Source organism: Eucyclogobius newberryi, unplaced genomic scaffold, assembly GCF_026437365.1.
Source record: "Eucyclogobius newberryi isolate DKJ021-1_F unplaced genomic scaffold, fEucNew1.0.hap1 SCAF_19, whole genome shotgun sequence".
In the NCBI taxonomy this organism is placed as follows: domain Eukaryota; kingdom Metazoa; phylum Chordata; class Actinopteri; order Gobiiformes; family Gobiidae; genus Eucyclogobius; species Eucyclogobius newberryi.
In genome coordinates this window covers 14,722,747-14,741,165 of record NW_027315823.1, presented here as the reverse complement: position 1 = coordinate 14,741,165, position 18,419 = coordinate 14,722,747, and positions in this window count along the sequence as shown.

The following is an 18,419-nucleotide window of genomic DNA, read 5'->3' as shown; positions in this document are numbered from 1 at the left end:
GGTCCATGTTTAATCCTGACTCTGGCACCAGCAGGAGGCCGGTCCATGTTTAGTCTTGACTCTGGCACCAGCAGGAGGCCGGTCCATGTTTAATCCTGACTCTGGCAACAGAGGAGGCCGGCCCATGTTTAGTCTTGACTCTGGCACCAGCAGGAGGCTGGTCAATGTTTAATCCTGACTCTGGGCACCAGCAGGAGGCCGGTCCATGTTTAGTCTTGACTCTGGCACCAGCAGGAGGCCGGTCCATGTTTAATCCTGACTCTGGCACCAGCAGGGAGCCGGTCCATGTTTCGTCCTGACTCTGGCACCAGCAGGAGGCCGGTCCATGTTTAGTCCTGACTCTGGCACCAGCAGGTGACCGGTCCATATTTAGTCCTGACTCTGGCACCAGCACGAGGCCAGTCCATGTTTAATCCTGACTCTGGCACCAGCAGGAGGCCGGTCCATGTGTAGTCCTGACTCTGGCACCAGCAGGAGACCGGTCCATATTTAGGCCTGACTCTGGCACCAGCAGGAGGCCAGTCCATGCTTAGTCCTGACTCTGGCACCAGCAGGAGGCCGGCCCATGTTTAGTCCTGACTCTGGCACCAGCAGGAGGCCGGTCCATGTTTAGTCTTGACTCTGGCACCAGCAGGAGGCCGGTCCATGTTTAATCCTGACTCTGGCACCAGCAGGGAGCCGGTCCAAGTTTAGTCCTGACTCTGGCACCAGCAGGAGGCCGGTCCATGTTTAGTCCTGACTCTGGCACCAGCAGGAGACCGGTCCATATTTAGTCCTGACTCTGGCACCAGCACAAGGCTGGTCCATGTTTAATCCTGACTCTGGCACCAGCAGGAGGCCGGTCCATGTTTAGTCCTGACTCTGGCAACAGCAGGAGGCCGGTCCATGTTTAATCCTGACTCTGGCACCAGCAGGGGGCCGGTCCATGTTTAGTCCTGACTCTGGCACCAGCACGAGGCCGGTCCATGTTTAATCCTGACTCTGGAACCAGCAGGAGGCCGGTCCATGTTTAGTCCTGACTCTGGCACCAGCAGGAGACCGGTCCATATTTAGTCCTGACTCTTGCACCAGCACGAGGCCGGTCCATGTTTAATCCTGACTCTGGCACCAGCAGGAGGTCGGTCCATGTTTAGTCCTGACTCTGGCACCAGCAAGAGACCGGTCCATATTTAGTCCTGACTCTGGCACCAGCACGAGGCCGGTCCATGTTTAATCCTCACTCTGGCACCAGCAGGAGGCCGGTCCATGTTTAGTCCTAAATGGAAACAGCAGGAGGCCGGTCCATGTTTAATCCTGACTCTGGCACCAGCACGAGGCCGGTCCATGTTTAGTCCTAACTCTGGGCACCAGCAGGAAGCCGGTCCATGTTTAGTCTTGACTCTGGCACCAGCAGGAGGCCGGTCCATGTTTAATCCTGACTCTGGGACCAGCAGGAGGCCGGTCCATGTTTAGTCCTGACTCTGGCACCAGCAGGAGGCCGGTCCATGTTTAATCCTGACTCTGGCACCAGCAGGAGACCAGTCCATGTTTAATCCTGACTCTGGCACCAGCAGGAGGCCGGTCCATGTTTAATCCTGACTCTGGCACCAGCAGGAGGTCGGTCCATGTTTAATCCTGACTCTGGCACCAGCAGGAGACCGGTCCATGTTTAATCCTGACTCTGGCACCAGCAGGAGGCCGGTCCATGTTTAGTCCTGACTCTGGGCACCAGCAGGAGGCCGGTCCATGTTTAGTCTTGACTCTGGCACCAGCAGGAGGCCGGTCCATGTTTAATCCTGACTCTGGCACCAGCAGGAGGCCGGTCCATGTTTAATCCTGACTCTGGGCACCAGCAGGAGGCCGGTCCATGTTTAATCCTGACTCTGGCACCAGCAGGAGGCCGGTCCATATTTAGTCCTGACTCTGGCACCAGCACGAGGCCGGTCCATGTTTAATCCTGACTCTGGCACCAGCAGGAGACCGGTCCATGTGTAGTCCTGACTCTGGCACAAGCAGGAGGCCTGTCCATGCTTAGTCCTGACTCTGGGCACCAGCAGGAGGCCGGCCCATGTTTAATCCTGACTCTGGCACCAGCAGGAGGCCGGTCCATGTTTAATCCTGGCTCTGGCACCAGCAGGAGGCCGGTCCATGTTTAATCCTGACTCTGGCACCAGCAGGGAGCCGGTCCATATTTTGTCCTGACTCTGGCACCAGCACGAGGCCGGTCCATGTTTAATCCTGACTCTGGCACCAGCAGGAGACCGGTCCATGTGTAGTCCTGACTCTGGCACCAGCAGGAGACCGGTCCATATTTAGTCCTGACTCTGGCACCAGCAGGAGGCCAGTCCATGCTTAGTCCTGACTCTGGCACCAGCAGGAGTCCGGCCCATGTTTAGTCTTGACTCTGGCACCAGCAGGAGGCCGGTCCGTGTTTAGTTCTGACTCTGGCACCAGCAGGAGGCCGGTCCATGTTTAATCCTGACTCTGGCACCAGCAGGAGGCCGGTCCATGTTTGATCCTGACTCTGGCACCAGCAGGAGGCCGGTCCATGTTTAATCCTGACTCTGGCACCAGCAGGAGACCAGTCCATGTTTAATCCTGACTCTGGCACCAGCAGGAGGCCGGTCCATGTTTAGTCCTGACTCTGGCAACAGAGGAGGCCGGCCCATGTTTAGTCTTGACTCTGGCACCAGCAGGAGGCTGGTCAATGTTTAATCCTGACTCTGGGCACCAGCAGGAGGCCGGTCCATGTTTAGTCTTGACTCTGGCACCAGCAGGAGGCCGGTCCATGTTTAATCCTGACTCTGGCACCAGCAGGGAGCCGGTCCATGTTTAGTCCTGACTCTGGCACCAGCAGGAGGCCGGTCCATGTTTAGTCCTGACTCTGGCACCAGCAGGAGACCGGTCCATATTTAGTCCTGACTCTGGCACCAGCACGAGGCCAGTCCATGTTTAATCCTGACTCTGGCACCAGCAGGAGGCCGGTCCATGTGTAGTCCTGACTCTGGCACCAGCAGGAGACCGGTCCATATTTAGGCCTGACTCTGGCACCAGCAGGAGGCCGGTCCATGCTTAGTCCTGACTCTGGCACCAGCAGGAGGCCGGCCCATGTTTAGTCTTGACTCTGGCACCAGCAGGAGGCCGGTCCATGTTTAGTCTTGACTCTGGCACCAGCAGGAGGCCGGTCCATGTTTAATCCTGACTCTGGCACCAGCAGGAGGCCGGTCCATGTTTAATCCTGACTCTGGCACCAGCAGGAGGCCGGTCCATGTTTAATCCTGACTCTGGCACCAGCAGGAGGCCGGTCCATGTTTGATCCTGACTCTGGCACCAGCAGGAGGCCGGTCCATGTTTAATCCTGACTCTGGCACCAGCAGGAGACCAGTCCATGTTTAATCCTGACTCTGGCACCAGCAGGAGGCCGGTCCATGTTTAGTCCTGACTCTGGCAACAGAGGAGGCCGGCCCATGTTTAGTCTTGACTCTGGCACCAGCAGGAGGCTGGTCAATGTTTAATCCTGACTCTGGGCACCAGCAGGAGGCCGGTCCATGTTTAGTCTTGACTCTGGCACCAGCAGGAGGCCGGTCCATGTTTAATCCTGACTCTGGCACCAGCAGGGAGCCGGTCCATGTTTAGTCCTGACTCTGGCACCAGCAGGAGGCCGGTCCATGTTTAGTCCTGATTCTGGCACCAGCAGGAGACCGGTCCATATTTAGTCCTGACTCTGGCACCAGCACGAGGCCAGTCCATGTTTAATCCTGACTCTGGCACCAGCAGGAGGCCGGTCCATGTGTAGTCCTGACTCTGGCACCAGCAGGAGACCGGTCCATATTTAGGCCTGACTCTGGCACCAGCAGGAGGCCAGTCCAGGCTTAGTCCTGACTCTGGCACCAGCAGGAGGCCGGCCCATGTTTAGTCTTGACTCTGGCACCAGCAGGAGGCCGGTCCATGTTTAGTCTTGACTCTGGCACCAGCAGGAGGCCGGTCCATGTTTAATCCTGACTCTGGCACCAGCAGGAGGCCGGTCCATGTTTAATCCTGACTCTGGCACCAGCAGGGAGCCGGTCCATGTTTAGTCCTGACTCTGGCACCAGCAGGAGGCCGGTCCATGTTTAGTCCTGACTCTGGCACCAGCAGGAGACCGGTCCATATTTAGTCCTGACTCTGGCACCAGCACAAGGCTGGTCCATGTTTAATCCTGACTCTGGCACCAGCAGGAGGCCGGTCCATGTTTAGTCCTGACTCTGGCAACAGCAGGAGGCCGGTCCATGTTTAATCCTGACTCTGGGCACCAGCAGGAGGCCGGTCCATGTTTAATCCTGACTCTGGCACCAGCAGGAGGCCGGTCCATATTTAGTCCTGACTCTGGCACCAGCACGAGGCCGGTCCATGTTTAATCCTGACTCTGGCACCAGCAGGAGACCGGTCCATGTGTAGTCCTGACTCTTGCACCAGCAGGAGACCGGTCCATATTTAGTCCTGACTCTGGCACAAGCAGGAGGCCTGTCCATGCTTAGTCCTGACTCTGGGCACCAGCAGGAGGCCGGCCCATGTTTAGTCTTGACTCTGGCACCAGCAGGAGGCCGGTCCATGTTTAATCCTGGCTCTGGCACCAGCAGGAGGCCGGTCCATGTTTAATCCTGACTCTGGCACCAGCAGGGAGCCGGTCCATGTTTAGTCCTGACTCTGGCACCAGCAGGAGGCCGGTCCATGTTTAGTCCTGACTCTGGCACCAGCAGGAGGCCGGTCCATGTGTAGTCCTGACTCTGGCACCAGCAGGAGACCGGTCCATATTTAGTCCTGACTCTGGCACCAGCACAAGGCTGGTCCATGTTTAATCCTGACTCTGGCACCAGCAGGAGGCCGGTCCATGTTTAGTCCTGACTCTGGCAACAGCAGGAGGCCGGTCCATGTTTAATCCTGACTCTGGGCACCAGCAGGAGGCCGGTCCATGTTTAATCCTGACTCTGGCACCAGCAGGAGGCCGGTCCATATTTAGTCCTGACTCTGGCACCAGCACGAGGCCGGTCCATGTTTAATCCTGACTCTGGCACCAGCAGGAGACCGGTCCATGTGTAGTCCTGACTCTTGCACCAGCAGGAGACCGGTCCATATTTAGTCCTGACTCTGGCACAAGCAGGAGGACTGTCCATGCTTAGTCCTGACTCTGGGCACCAGCAGGAGGCCGGCCCATGTTTAGTCTTGACTCTGGCACCAGCAGGAGGCCGGTCCATGTTTAATCCTGGCTCTGGCACCAGCAGGAGGCCGGTCCATGTTTAATCCTGACTCTGGCACCAGCAGGGAGCCGGTCCATGTTTAGTCCTGACTCTGGCACCAGCAGGAGGCCGGTCCATGTTTAGTCCTGACTCTGGCACCAGCAGGAGGCCGGTCCATGTGTAGTCCTGACTCTGGCACCTGCAGGAGACCGGTCCATATTTAGTCCTGACTCTGGCACCAGCAGGAGGCCAGTCCATGCTTAGTCCTGACTCTGGCACCAGCAGGAGGCCGGCCCATGTTTAGTCTTGACTCTGGCACCAGCAGGAGGTCGGTCCATGTTTAGTCTTGACTCTGGCACCAGCAGGAGGCCGGTCCATGTTTAATCCTGACTCTGGCACCAGCAGGAGGCCGGTCCATGTTTAATCCTGACTCTGGCACCAGCAGGGAGCAGGTCCATGTTTAGTCCTGACTCTGGCACCAGCAGGAGGCCGGTCCATGTGTAGTCCTGACTCTGGCACCTGCAGGAGACCGGTCCATATTTAGTCCTGACTCTGGCACCAGCAGGAGGCCGGCCCATGTTTAGTCTTGACTCTGGCACCAGCAGGAGGTCGGTCCATGTTTAGTCTTGACTCTGGCACCAGCAGGAGGCCGGTCCATGTTTAATCCTGACACTGGTACCAGCAGCAGGCCGGTCCATGTTTAATCCTGACTCTGGCACCAGCAGGGGGCCGGTCCATGTTTAGTCCTGACTCTGGCACCAGCACGAGGCCGGTCCATGTTTAATCCTGACTCTGGCACCAGCAGGAGGCCGGTCCATGTTTAGTCCTGACTCTGGCACCAGCAGGAGACCGGTCCATATTTAGTCCTGACTCTTGCACCAGCACGAGGCCGGTCCATGTTTAATCCTGACTCTGGCACCAGCAGGAGGTCGGTCCATGTTTAGTCCTGACTCTGGCACCAGCAGGAGACCGGTCCATATTTAGTCCTGACTCTGGCACCAGCACGAGGCCGGTCCATGTTTAATCCTCACTCTGGCACCAGCAGGAGGCCGGTCCATGTTTAGTCCTCACTCTGGAAACAGCAGGAGGCCGGTCCATGTTTAATCCTGACTCTGGCACCAGCACGAGGCCGGTCCATGTTTAGTCCTGACTCTGGGCACCAGCAGGAAGCCGGTCCATGTTTAGTCTTGACTCTGGCACCAGCAGGAGGCCGGTCCATGTTTAATCCTGACTCTGGCACCAGCAGGAGGCCGGTCCATGTTTAGTCCTGACTCTGGCACCAGCAGGAGGCCGGTCCATGTTTAATCCTGACTCTGGCACCAGCAGGAGACCGGTCCATGTTTAATCCTGACTCTGGCACCAGCAGGAGGCCGGTCCATGTTTAATCCTGACTCTGGCACCAGCAGGAGGTCGGTCCATGTTTAATCCTGACTCTGGCACCAGCAGGAGACCGGTCCATGTTTAATCCTGACTCTGGCACCAGCAGGAGGCCGGTCCATGTTTAGTCCTGACTCTGGGCACCAGCAGGAGGCCGGTCCATGTTTAGTCTTGACTCTGGCACCAGCAGGAGGCCGGTCCATGTTTAATCCTGACTCTGGCACCAGCAGGAGGCCGGTCCATGTTTAATCTTGACTCTGGCACCAGCAGGAGACCGTCCATGTTTAATCCTGACTCTGGCACCAGCAGGAGACCGGTCCATGTTTAATCCTGACTCTGGCACCAGCAGGAGGCCGGTCCATGTTTAGTCCTGACTCTGGCACCAGCAGGAGTTCGGTCCATGTTTAATCCTGACTCTGGCACCAGCAGGAGGCCGGTCCATGTTTAATCCTGACTCTGGCACCAGCAGGAGGCCGGTTCCTGAGGTCCTCAGAGATCAAGATGGTTCCGTTACCTTGTTCTAACCTACTGAAGATAAATACATGGATAAGTCTCTCCAAGTGTGGTTCATACAAAATATTATACATTATACAGATTTTGCATCCACACACTGATCTGTTGGATGCAGTGACAGAGTGAATCCACATGGACACATTTTCACTGCGTATCATCTGACCTAACGACAGCATGTAGAGGTTGAACAGAATGGGTCCGAGGACTGATCCTTGGGGCACCCCACAGGTCAGGGGAATGTGATCTGAGACACAGTTACCAATTTCAACAAAGTACTTCCTGTTTTCCAGATAGGACCTTAACCAGTTTAGGGCAGTGCCAGTGATGCCCACCCAGTCCTCTAGTCTCTGTAAGAGGATCCCATGATCGACAGTGTCAAAAGCAGCACTCAGATCTAACAGAATTAAGACTGAGGCTTTGCCCGTGTCAGTGTTCAGGCGGATGTCATTTGTCACCTTGACAAGAGCAGTCTCAGTGCTGTGATGAGGTCTAAAACCTGACTGTAAAACATCAAATGAGTTGTTTATTAAGAGGAAATCAAAGAGCTGTTGGTAAACAACCTTTTCAAGGGCTTTGTCCCAAAATGGTAGATTAGAGATGGGCCGGTAATGACTCAGTACTGCGGCATCAAGACTGCTCTTCTTTAGGAGAGGCTTTATGACCGCAGTTTTCAAAGACATTGGGAATGTTCCAGATTGAAGCGACATGTTAACTATGTGAGTGAATGGTGCTAACAAACTGTTCAGCACAGACTTTAGAAATCTGGTGCTTTTCACAAGGCTGGTGATGATCTCCTGGACAGTTTTGTCAGTTACAGGTGCAAATTGAGTTAGCTTTAACTGTCTAGGTGGTTTTAGGATTATTACTTGTGTTGCAGAATTTATAGAATTTTGAATGCATGTTTTGTGTGGCAAAAAGGACAAGCGAGTTGCAGCTTCCAATTATTTCAGAAAAAAAATCACCTTGGAGCGTTAATCCAAGGGGCAAACTTTTGATTATCAGACAATCACTCAACCAAAAGAGTACCGTAGTATTAGAGTATTCATACGTAATAAAGGGATTTAGTGCTATTATAGTTATTGTAAATTAGCTGTACAATGTTGTTAGAACTGACAGCAGTAATAGTGAAATTAGCAAAGCCATTAAGCCATTTGACTAATATCACAGTAGAAAATTACCTTCTACATTACTGGTGCAGTGGCCCACCAATGAACTAACACTGCAGTGGTTGAAAACGAGCTTAAGATGTTAGAGAGATGCATGCATTTGAATTCTTAATTGGCTTTAAATGAGAAACGTCATTAGGATTAATTCTCTTACAGCTAATCCCCATATTTTTTTATGAGAATAGATGACTTTACACACAGGATTACGAGGTGAACTCCCCTCGCACCACTCGCTCCACTTGCGGACAATACCCAATCACTCACAACAGACAAAATATCCAGAATCATATTCTCATTACCTGCTAATGAAATGCAAAAAATAGCCATATTTCTCCAAGCTTCACTAGATAGCTGTGAGGCAAAACACTCGCTACAGCATATTAAAACCTTTTAACACTTTTGCCTGCCACCTCAATTTGTTCAAATGTCAACACCATTAAGTGCAAAGTGTAAAGGTCTGGCGTTTAGCACTTTTCCAACTATCTGATGAACAGTCAACGCTTGGGGCCTCGAGGCGGTGGGAAGAGCGAGCCTGTAAAATTGAGCAGAATCAGTCTTGCAGGAGTAGCGCAAATGAGAATATAGGAAAAGTTCAACGCAAGGGAGCAATACAAAGGAAATGGTGCTATGTAAGTGTCTATTCAAACTGTATGCCTTTGTGATTTTGTAATGGTGGAGTTGAATATTTATGTTCATGTGTGAAGAATGAGATTCAAACTGACTGAGTGGCTAACTTACTATTAGGAAGATGTGGTACTTACAAAACTTTATTGACCCACAAAGAAATGGACAAAGTTTCTCCAAAAATAAACCGAAGGCCCCACAAGACTAGTGGTTCTCAAAGTGGGAGTGTTCGCTAAGCATGAGCTGTGGGTCGTGAGATTATTTCAAGATGTAATATTACAATTATTTTAATGTTAAAATTATGATATGTTTAATATCTTTTGATTGGAAACAGTCAGCTTTAGTGAGATTGGGTCGGATGACAAAAAAAAAAAAAAATTATATTTCAAACTTGAAATTATTTTTAAAATGTATTTACTTTGGCTGTGGGGCCCTGAGTCGGTTTCAAGGTTATTTTGAGGGCCCCGGTTTTGGAATCTATTTGTCAAACTTTTAGATATTTTGGTGCTTTAATTTATATACATTATTATTATTATGCATTATTGTGGCTTTAATTGACTTTAAAACATGTTTTCGATCACATTGGCGTGTTTCCTAACTTTAAAAATAATATATGTTTGGAAAATATACTTTACAAACTACAATTTCATTTCCAATGCAGTGTTTAGAGCGCTGAAGTTGCCTCTGTTGTCAGCGGTTGGAATGAACAATAGGCACCTTACGCAACATGAATGCTATGCTAATAGATCCATGCGTTCGTTGAAAACACAATTTGATTGCAGAATGTGTCCGGTGATCGTTTATTGTTGCAGAAGGTTTAATTTTTAGCTGTGACTCAACAAACTGGGGGAGACTCAAATGGGGATGTCTGAGGCTCAGACAGGCCACTTACAAGCGTAAATGAAACGAACTTATACAGTAAATTTAGCATATGCGTCCTTCAAGTCACTATAGAATTTGGTGCTTTCTTCATTTACTCAAGGGTATTTTATTCACAACTGTAGGTCAGGACAAGCCATTATTGGGGGCAGATGGACAGAAATGTTATTTACTATACATTGTGCTCTTGTACATGCCCCGTTTGTGCATCACTCAAAAAAAAGCAAAAATCTGTAGCTTAGCCACGAGTAGCCTACTCCTACACTCACTTGACTCACTGTTATTGTGCAGTTTTTTCCAAATTTCATTCATCAGTAAATTGACTTTATGCTTTAAAGAGATAGTGATAAAGGATTTGCTGTATTGATGATTGATTCCTGTGACATCAATATGTCTGTGCTTGACTGATACGGACCATCCCTAAACAACTGTGAACATTTATCTCCCTTTGGACCTACAGTCATTATTACTTTCATTACATTTGTCTATGAAGACCTTGCCTGCCAACTTTTGATGATGTCATTTCTATGACACCTAAGGGAAGTGTTGACATAGTTTGTCCCCTCTAAGAGTCTTTCTATTTGTATGTTTGTGTCTGGAACAGTCCTCCAAATCAAAATGACATAAAAAACAAGGGAGTGTCTACAGAGGCTCCTGAAACTGCTGTGCCATTTGACCGCGCCGGGTTAAGGTTAAGGTTAGGGTCAGGGTCAGGGTCAGGGTTAGGGTTAGGGTTAAGGTTGAGGTTGAGGTTAAGGTTAAGGTTAGGGTCAGGGTCAGGGTTAGGGTTAGGGTTAGGGTTGAGGTTGAGGTTGAGGTTAAGGTTAGGGTCAGGGTCAGGGTTAGGGTTAGGGTTAAGGTTAAGGTTAAGGTTAAGGTTGAGGTTAGGGTCAGGGTCAGGGTTAGGGTCAGGGTCAAGTTTAGGGTCAGGGTTAGGGTTAGCCATGAGGCTATATGGCCGTGCCGCGGCTCCTGAAACTGCTGGGCTATTTGACCGCGCCGCGGCTTTGCAGCCACGGCCATAAAACAATGCAGATTTTGTACAGTAGTCTGTGATGTCACTTCCTGTCAGGACATTAAAAATACAGAGGATTTTAACACTACATTTTTGAGCAGCATGAGTGGCAGGTTTCATCAGGAAATGCGTTGGACATTGAGCAAATCTGTAATCTCCACAAATCTTTTTGACGTCTCACATACTTGAGTGTAATTTAAGAACCTACAGGGGCGCTGTTTTGACACAAGATACGACTCCAAAAAAAACAATGATGTCGTCTTAGGTGTGGTTAGTCTGGTTTGTATCATTGTAAATGTTTGTAAAGCGGCAAGAACATCCACTTTAAGTATGACTGATATCACTCACGTAAGAGTAATGTACTTTGTGAAAATGCTAGTCTGTCCTCACCTAAAACGACATAATTGGCCGTTTTGTTAGACGATCAATTGTGTCTAACAAATAAACCATAATGGAAATCCATGAATTCTTGGATTTCAAAAATGAATACAAAAAAATCATGTTTGAAAAGAAGAAAACAAAAAAGCCTGATTGTGTGAATGGTTTCTAACTCTACAGACTCCACACTCCTGACACAAAGAATGGTTTACAACATGGGGGTCCTATTAAGGCAGGTTTATACTCAAGCATCAGATCAACATGGCTGTGCTGCTCTGAGATGCACCTGACAGCCAAATAAAAAGCTTGTGATACTTGCAGTGCTGTGGATTGGCTGTGTACGTGCACTTCTGTCAAAAAGTCATTCAGTATCAAAGTTATTGGCGTGATTGACAAATATTCTATGGAAAACATATTAAAATAATCTGGAAGGGCTTAAGTTTGACACTGAAATGTCTCCACACAAGCTTTAGTGTGATTGTTTATCACTCTAGTAAATAAACTCCCAAATAAATACACAAGTACATATAGATACATAAATACACAAATGCATAGTTCCCACAACGCTTCTGGATCCTGATTAGCTCGGTTGAAGCTGAAACAGTTCTGAACGACACTTAAAGCGTTGAGTATAAAACCACCGTTACCTGCAAAAATGTAATCATCTGCTTTCTTTCTTTTCTAAACAATTAACACAGAAATGCGTGAGTATGAGTTTATTGTCCAAGTTGTGGTTTACCTTCATCTGCTTGAAGCCAACATTTGATCGAAAAGTTCTGAATACTCTCTGTATATAGCTGTTCTAGCAGTTGAAATATCTGTCTCTGAGAAAAACAGCAGAGAGTTGGCATTTACCCCAGGTTTACTTTTAAAGGGCTTATTTCAACTTAAAAATAAATGGCTGACTGACCGTTGTATTGGACTTCTTAAAGGGAGACTATTGATTCTAGCCCAAAGTGCATTTGATATGAGAATTGAAAGACACAAGGTAAAGACACATCTTTTTTGACAGTTAGCTGCTGGGCAATAGAATATAATACCTTGGGAGGAAAAATACTTGAGATATACTGTGTTCTCTATGATATGCTATTTAATTTGACTTGCCCTGGTCCCTTGTACTTACTGTTTATGCTTGACAGTAACAGGCTCTTCACTTGTTGTTGCAAATAACTCAGAGACAGAGCATTCTAACCAGTTTGAAATAGTAAATTGACTATAAATAAATGTCTTTATGTTCAAATCATCAGCCACAACTGCTGTGGCGCTGACTTCTGCTGTGTCAAACTGGTCTTAATGACAAATGAAAAGTTAAAGATACACTGTGTAACTTTTCTGGTGTAGTGACCATGATAGAGAAATGTATGCGTTAAATAAAATACCAAGACAAGGCTCTGAAAATTATAGAAGACTGTTTAATTTCTTGATCAAAGGAACAGTTTTACACATGTTAATTGCAAAAATGTTCAAAGATACAATGGAGAGTAGTCAATACAGCAAGAGAGGTTATCTAAAACACTTTATTTATATAGGGCGAGTTGATATGATTGAATGTCTTCAGGTCCGGACAAGCCATCATTCCATTATCTTTTTAAAATTATTACGATTTTTCCAACAGTCCGTACCTGCTTCTTTCCATGGAGATAATTTTCCACATAATGGTATTACATTTATATCTCCATGGAGATAAACAGGTGGCGTCACCAACCTGACTCACAGTAACAGGCTGTTTTTCACTGCATTCTGCTCCACTGTTCAGAACGCACTGAACAGGAAAGAGAAGTGAACATTATCTGGATTTGCAACTCCGCACTTACTTTATGTAATCAGGAATTTCATCAGAACATTTTTTATTCTAATTAGCCTTGTGGTGGAGAAAAAGCATCAGAATCATAATTGACTTTATTGTGCCTTGAGTACAAACAGCTTGCCTGACCCGCCAGCCCCGCCCACATTCTGTTCCAATGCGTAAGGGTCTGGAATCGGAGTCAGAGCCAATGAAATCGTCGGTAATCCATTTACCTATCCAATCCCAGTCGGAGGTTTTAACGTTTTAAGGTCACACTGTGATACGGAAGTAGCGCTTTCCACCCCCGTTCCAAAACATTCAAGATGGCGGACCCGGCTCGTGACCGAGTGTTTACTTCTGCTCTCGCTTCAGTTTGAACAATCAGGAAAGTCCGCTCTACTTGCCATGATGAACGTGCGTTAGATGTGGTTATACGAAGGGCGTCATCATGATTCAGGAGACATTTTCTGCGTTCTGGGATGGATAACACAGAACACGCCTTATTGACATGGGCTACGTAACATCCGGTTAAGCGTGTCGCGTTTTTTGCGTCACTTCCTGGTTTATGTGATTGGTTCTGTCTCTGCTCTAAACTCCGCACTAGAAATTGAAACGCAGCGGTCGAGCCCCAGAGCCACACACAGTTTTGATAAGTAGTTTACCAAAACGTGTTGGGAATGGCTGGTCAGGCAATGGACTAATGGACTACTAGGCTGATGGAATAAATGAGTTTTTTATGCGTAAACTGCACTTCTGCTTTGAATGAATTGTTGTTTTGGTCTAATTTTTTTTACAAACTTGTGGTCTCTGTTCATGCTCTTCTAAAGCTTCAAGATTCTGAAGCTCATATCATATAACGTATCTATGGAAACAAGCAGACCTCCAGAAATGTTACAAAGTTCATCGGTTGTTGTTTTATGGAAATACTGCCCTATCGGACGTCAGCGCGCCTTTCCAGGAGTCCACTACAACAAAACATCGACTAAGCACGCCGTACGTCCCTGCATCACCCCGGTCATTCAATCCCCCCTGTAATATCAACCCCACATGTGTCACCACACTGCACCATTCCTACCCAGAATCCTTTGCAGCCAAGAAGAAGACGCTCCGGCATGCCTCATCTCTTTCCCGGCACCGCTGATCAATAGGAGATGCAGATATTACAGATGACTACCACATTGTCACAGTCAATACTATGGCAAATTGCAATTATGTACGCATTATGGACAATTTCATGGTTGAGCTAGCGTAGCCTCTTGGCAATTGAGGTCTCAGTGACAGATCTGGCAGTACCTATCTGGCGAGGCATCTGCCTTATTGCCTTATTGCCAGCGCATGGCTCACTTACTCAGGTTGACGTGTTTGGAGGTGTAATTCAGTTAGCTAAAAGAGAAGTGGACAGGGAGGAGAAATGATTGGTTTGGGGATTTCTGTGGACTGTATTTGCGAGCATTTCTGGCAGGTTGACGACACATATAAGCTGCATAATGTAAAGGAAAAATGGCAATCTACATGGAAATTGCAGTGAGTCGAGTATGCTGCGTGCAGGAGTCTCTTATCAAATAGGTTTTGATTCCCATTTGATAAAAACACAAATCAGGACTCAAGTGAGAGTACTGTCACTTCAAAGTAATACTACATAACTCAGAAGTACAAAGTGGTGGTCCCATACATTACTCAAGTAAAATGAAGTACTTGAGAAATGTACAACTCCAGGAAGAGTAACTGTCTAGACATGTCGCCCTGATCAAGCCCATTGCTCAAGATCTGCAGAAGTGAGTCATTTCCTCCACTTCTCAAACCACTAACTAACTTCACAACATCCATCCTTTGTTGCTCTCTCCGCTACATATGTTCAATGTCTCATAGAAAAAGGGTAAAGTCATTATAACCCTTGTTGGATGTATGATTTCAAAGTGCACTCTGCATTATTTCCAGACAAATTATGTGTCTGCTGATGAGGCACAAGTCTGCTCTAATTTAAACACGTCTCCTCTGTTTTTGAACTGTGTTGAAGGCTGACAGGAATGCAAATGCGGGAAGGTGCAGGTGTCTGTTAAGTGGAAATGCTTGTTCTGGAACTTAAAGGACCCACACTAATGGCTGAACTGACTTACCATGTTATAATGTTTCCCCTTCATAAAGAAAAAGAGAAAAAAAACACATTCTGTTTTATTTTTAAAAAGTTAATAAATGTATTAAAGTATATAAAGTCAACGTAACGCTGATGTTTGTGCCACTGATGCGACTATTTGTGGATCTTCACCCACAAACTTTTCTATTTCCGTTTAACTTGTTTATAATAATCCTTTAATGTCCACACATGGGGAAAATTCGTTGTTACAACGCAGTAGATACAGGGGGAAAGGACAGATAACTTATAGGAAGTTTCAAAAAAGCACTCTTAACAGAAGAACTCTTATGAAAAAACTCTTATTAACAAAAGTCCTCTCATATCTTAATAGGGAATGCAGGGGGGGGAAATAAAATAGATAAATAAAATAAAAAGATAATAAGATAATAATAAAATAATAATAATAAAATAAAATAAAGTAAAGTGAAGTAAAAATAGCTAACATAAGACTAAATAATACTAATAGTAAGTAAGTAAACAAAATAAATGATGTAAATCTTATTTACATCAGTTGTATGCACATGAATATGGCCTTAATTACTTGTGAGTACGACAGTAATTGCACATGAATATAATTGACATTTACAACTTTCAAACACAATGGAGTTCCTTCATCATTAGTTCATTCAAATTTGTAATTAGATTGATTCATACATCTTTGAGTAATCCTGGAATGTCCTGCAACTGAGGCTCGAGGGCTCAGAAAAGGTTTGTTTTCACTTACCTCCTATCCCTGCCCATATTCTTGTACTTACTTGTGATTATATGACAAATTAAGACTCTGAGTCACACACATCGGTTTACAAAATGTAAAAACATAATTTTCTTAAAGAAACAACACGTACATTTAAATCTGCTACTTTTTACAGTGAAATCATGCGTTTTAGATCATTTTAGATCATTTTAGATCATTTTCCTCTGCCAAATTTTAGCACTAAGGAGAGGTCAGAGTAACCTTGCAGGCAGAGACTGTTGCGGCTTAGAAGAAATATTGGTACTAAATATCTAAATATCTTGCAGCCGAGTGTGAAGTGGTTTGAAGGAAAATCAGCGCCTACAAATCCAAGGCCAAGATCCTCGACCGGCAGAATGTGTCCTGCCCTCTCGAGTTGGAGAGTCTCTCCCCCAAGTGGAGGAATTCAAGCATCTCAGGGTCTTGTTCACGGGTGAGGGAAGGATAGCATATGAGATTAACAGGCAGATTGGTGCCACTTCTGCTGCATCGGACCGTTGTGGTAAAGAAGGAGCTGAGTCGAAAGACAAAGCTCTCGATTTACCGGCAAATCTACGTTCCTACCCTCACCTGTGGCCATGAGCTTTGGGTAGTGACCAAAAGAACTAAATGAGTTTCCTCCACCGGGTGGCTAGGCACTTCCTTAGAGAAAGGGGGAGGAGCTCAGTCTCACGGGAGGTGCTCAGAATAGAGCCACTGCTCCTCAGAGTACAGCAGTTACTCCTCCATGTCGAGCATTCCAGGCATGTCCCACCGGGAGGAGGCCCCAGGAAGACCCAGGACACACTGAGGACTATGTCTTAGGTAAATAAGAACTAAGTACTAACTAAGTACTGCCTGTACTTATAGATAGATCTTAATAAGATTCTCCAAAATGCAAAATTATGAAAAGGTATAAACTAATTTTTACTTCCAAGAGAGTTTGAGGTCTCTAAATGAGGGAAATAAAATATAATAATTTATGTATACAAGGGTATCTGCTGTTTTGTGTTTCATTTTCAGATTCATTCAAACTGTGTGCGATACTTGAACCTCAACTAAGACCAGCACATTTCAGCACATTCCTGATACATTGTGAAAATACTGTCTGAATATTGTTATCCAGCTATTCATTCAGATTCATGTTTGTTAATATCACCCACCCCTAGCACCCACTGCTCCTGACAGGCCCCAGCGGCTTTGAAGGATGACCCAAATGCAGAGGACAAATTTCCCTATGGGGACAATCAGGTGTAGCTAAGAAAAAAAACACGTAGAAGAGAGAATGGTTGAACTACCTTACCATTGTAGGACAGTACTTTTACTTGAGTACAGAAGACATTTTGAGTACAGTATCGTCCATTATATACTGTTGGCCCTGTGTTGACTATAGCAGTACACATATCAGCCCTTGCAGTACTGTATATGTAGCCTGAGGTGCAACAGCTTTAAGGGTTCATCACGTGCCACTATCAGAGCCACTGCAGCTCCTGTATCAGTTTTACAAAGTCACCTCCGGCTCCTCAGGGGGCTCTGACCTCAAGGACATCTCCTGGTCACCTACAAAACATCATCAATTATTCACCTCAAACCTTAAGTGGTTGGCATGAACTCTTGGTATAACTGTATTTTGACATGGGTTGTTTTCAGCTTTCATACAGTGTTCGACTTTCAGATAAGAGAGCGTCCTATGTATTCCTATAAGACTGTTTTTACATCCATCCAAATGAAAATTCCCAAGTATTTATCATAAGTGCCAGGTCCAGTGTCTATATTTATCCAAACATAACACAGAATTTGCCAATCGACAAGGACATTTTGCTTCAAACCAGTAAAACATTCTTAAGTACATGGGCTAATCTCACAATATCAAATAAGATACTTGCAAAACACTATAATATACAGTACATGAAGACATTTGTGAACAGTGTCCTTCTTTTTTTGCAATGAATATACATCTGAATGTGAGGGGTTTTGTTGATTAAATAAATTCCTTTTACTAAAGCTTTGCCCTTTGTATGAACTAGTCAAAGAAAAGAGGCCATGGAAAAAGCAATTGTGATAATGAAAATGTAGCCAAAAATAACTATGTACAAAGAGAAGTACTAGACAGATGACACTGTTCAGTCACTCCCAATACTCCAGATAGCTCAATCTTTGCGTTTTCCTCATACATTCTATTAATCCTGATAAAAAAAACTAATAAACAATGTAGTCAACTGACACCATCAACTAAACAGCAACTAAAGAACTACAGTGCAACTGAAATGTGTTGTTTCCTTGTTTCATTTACCATTTCCCCCTTCAACTTACTTGGAAATGTTTGTTCCATAGAATTTGTCTATGTCAATACTTTAAATCATGCAGGCAGTTTGTCAATAGCAAAAGGAAATTGAATTTTCTCAACGTGTATATGTTTCGCCGCTCTATGAGTAGCTTCTTCAGTTCCTCTGTCATGGATCTAAGTCACAGCCTTAAAAGTGTCTGAAGGGAGGAGCAAACTACGCTAAAAACCAAGCCTGTGGAACTGAGGTGTGTGCGCTGAGTCATATTTAGCATAGTCGTTCATCTCCTAATGGATGAACTCTTGTTAGCATACTTTGATTAGTCCTATTATTTCCGTTGTTTAGGCCTGAGGGT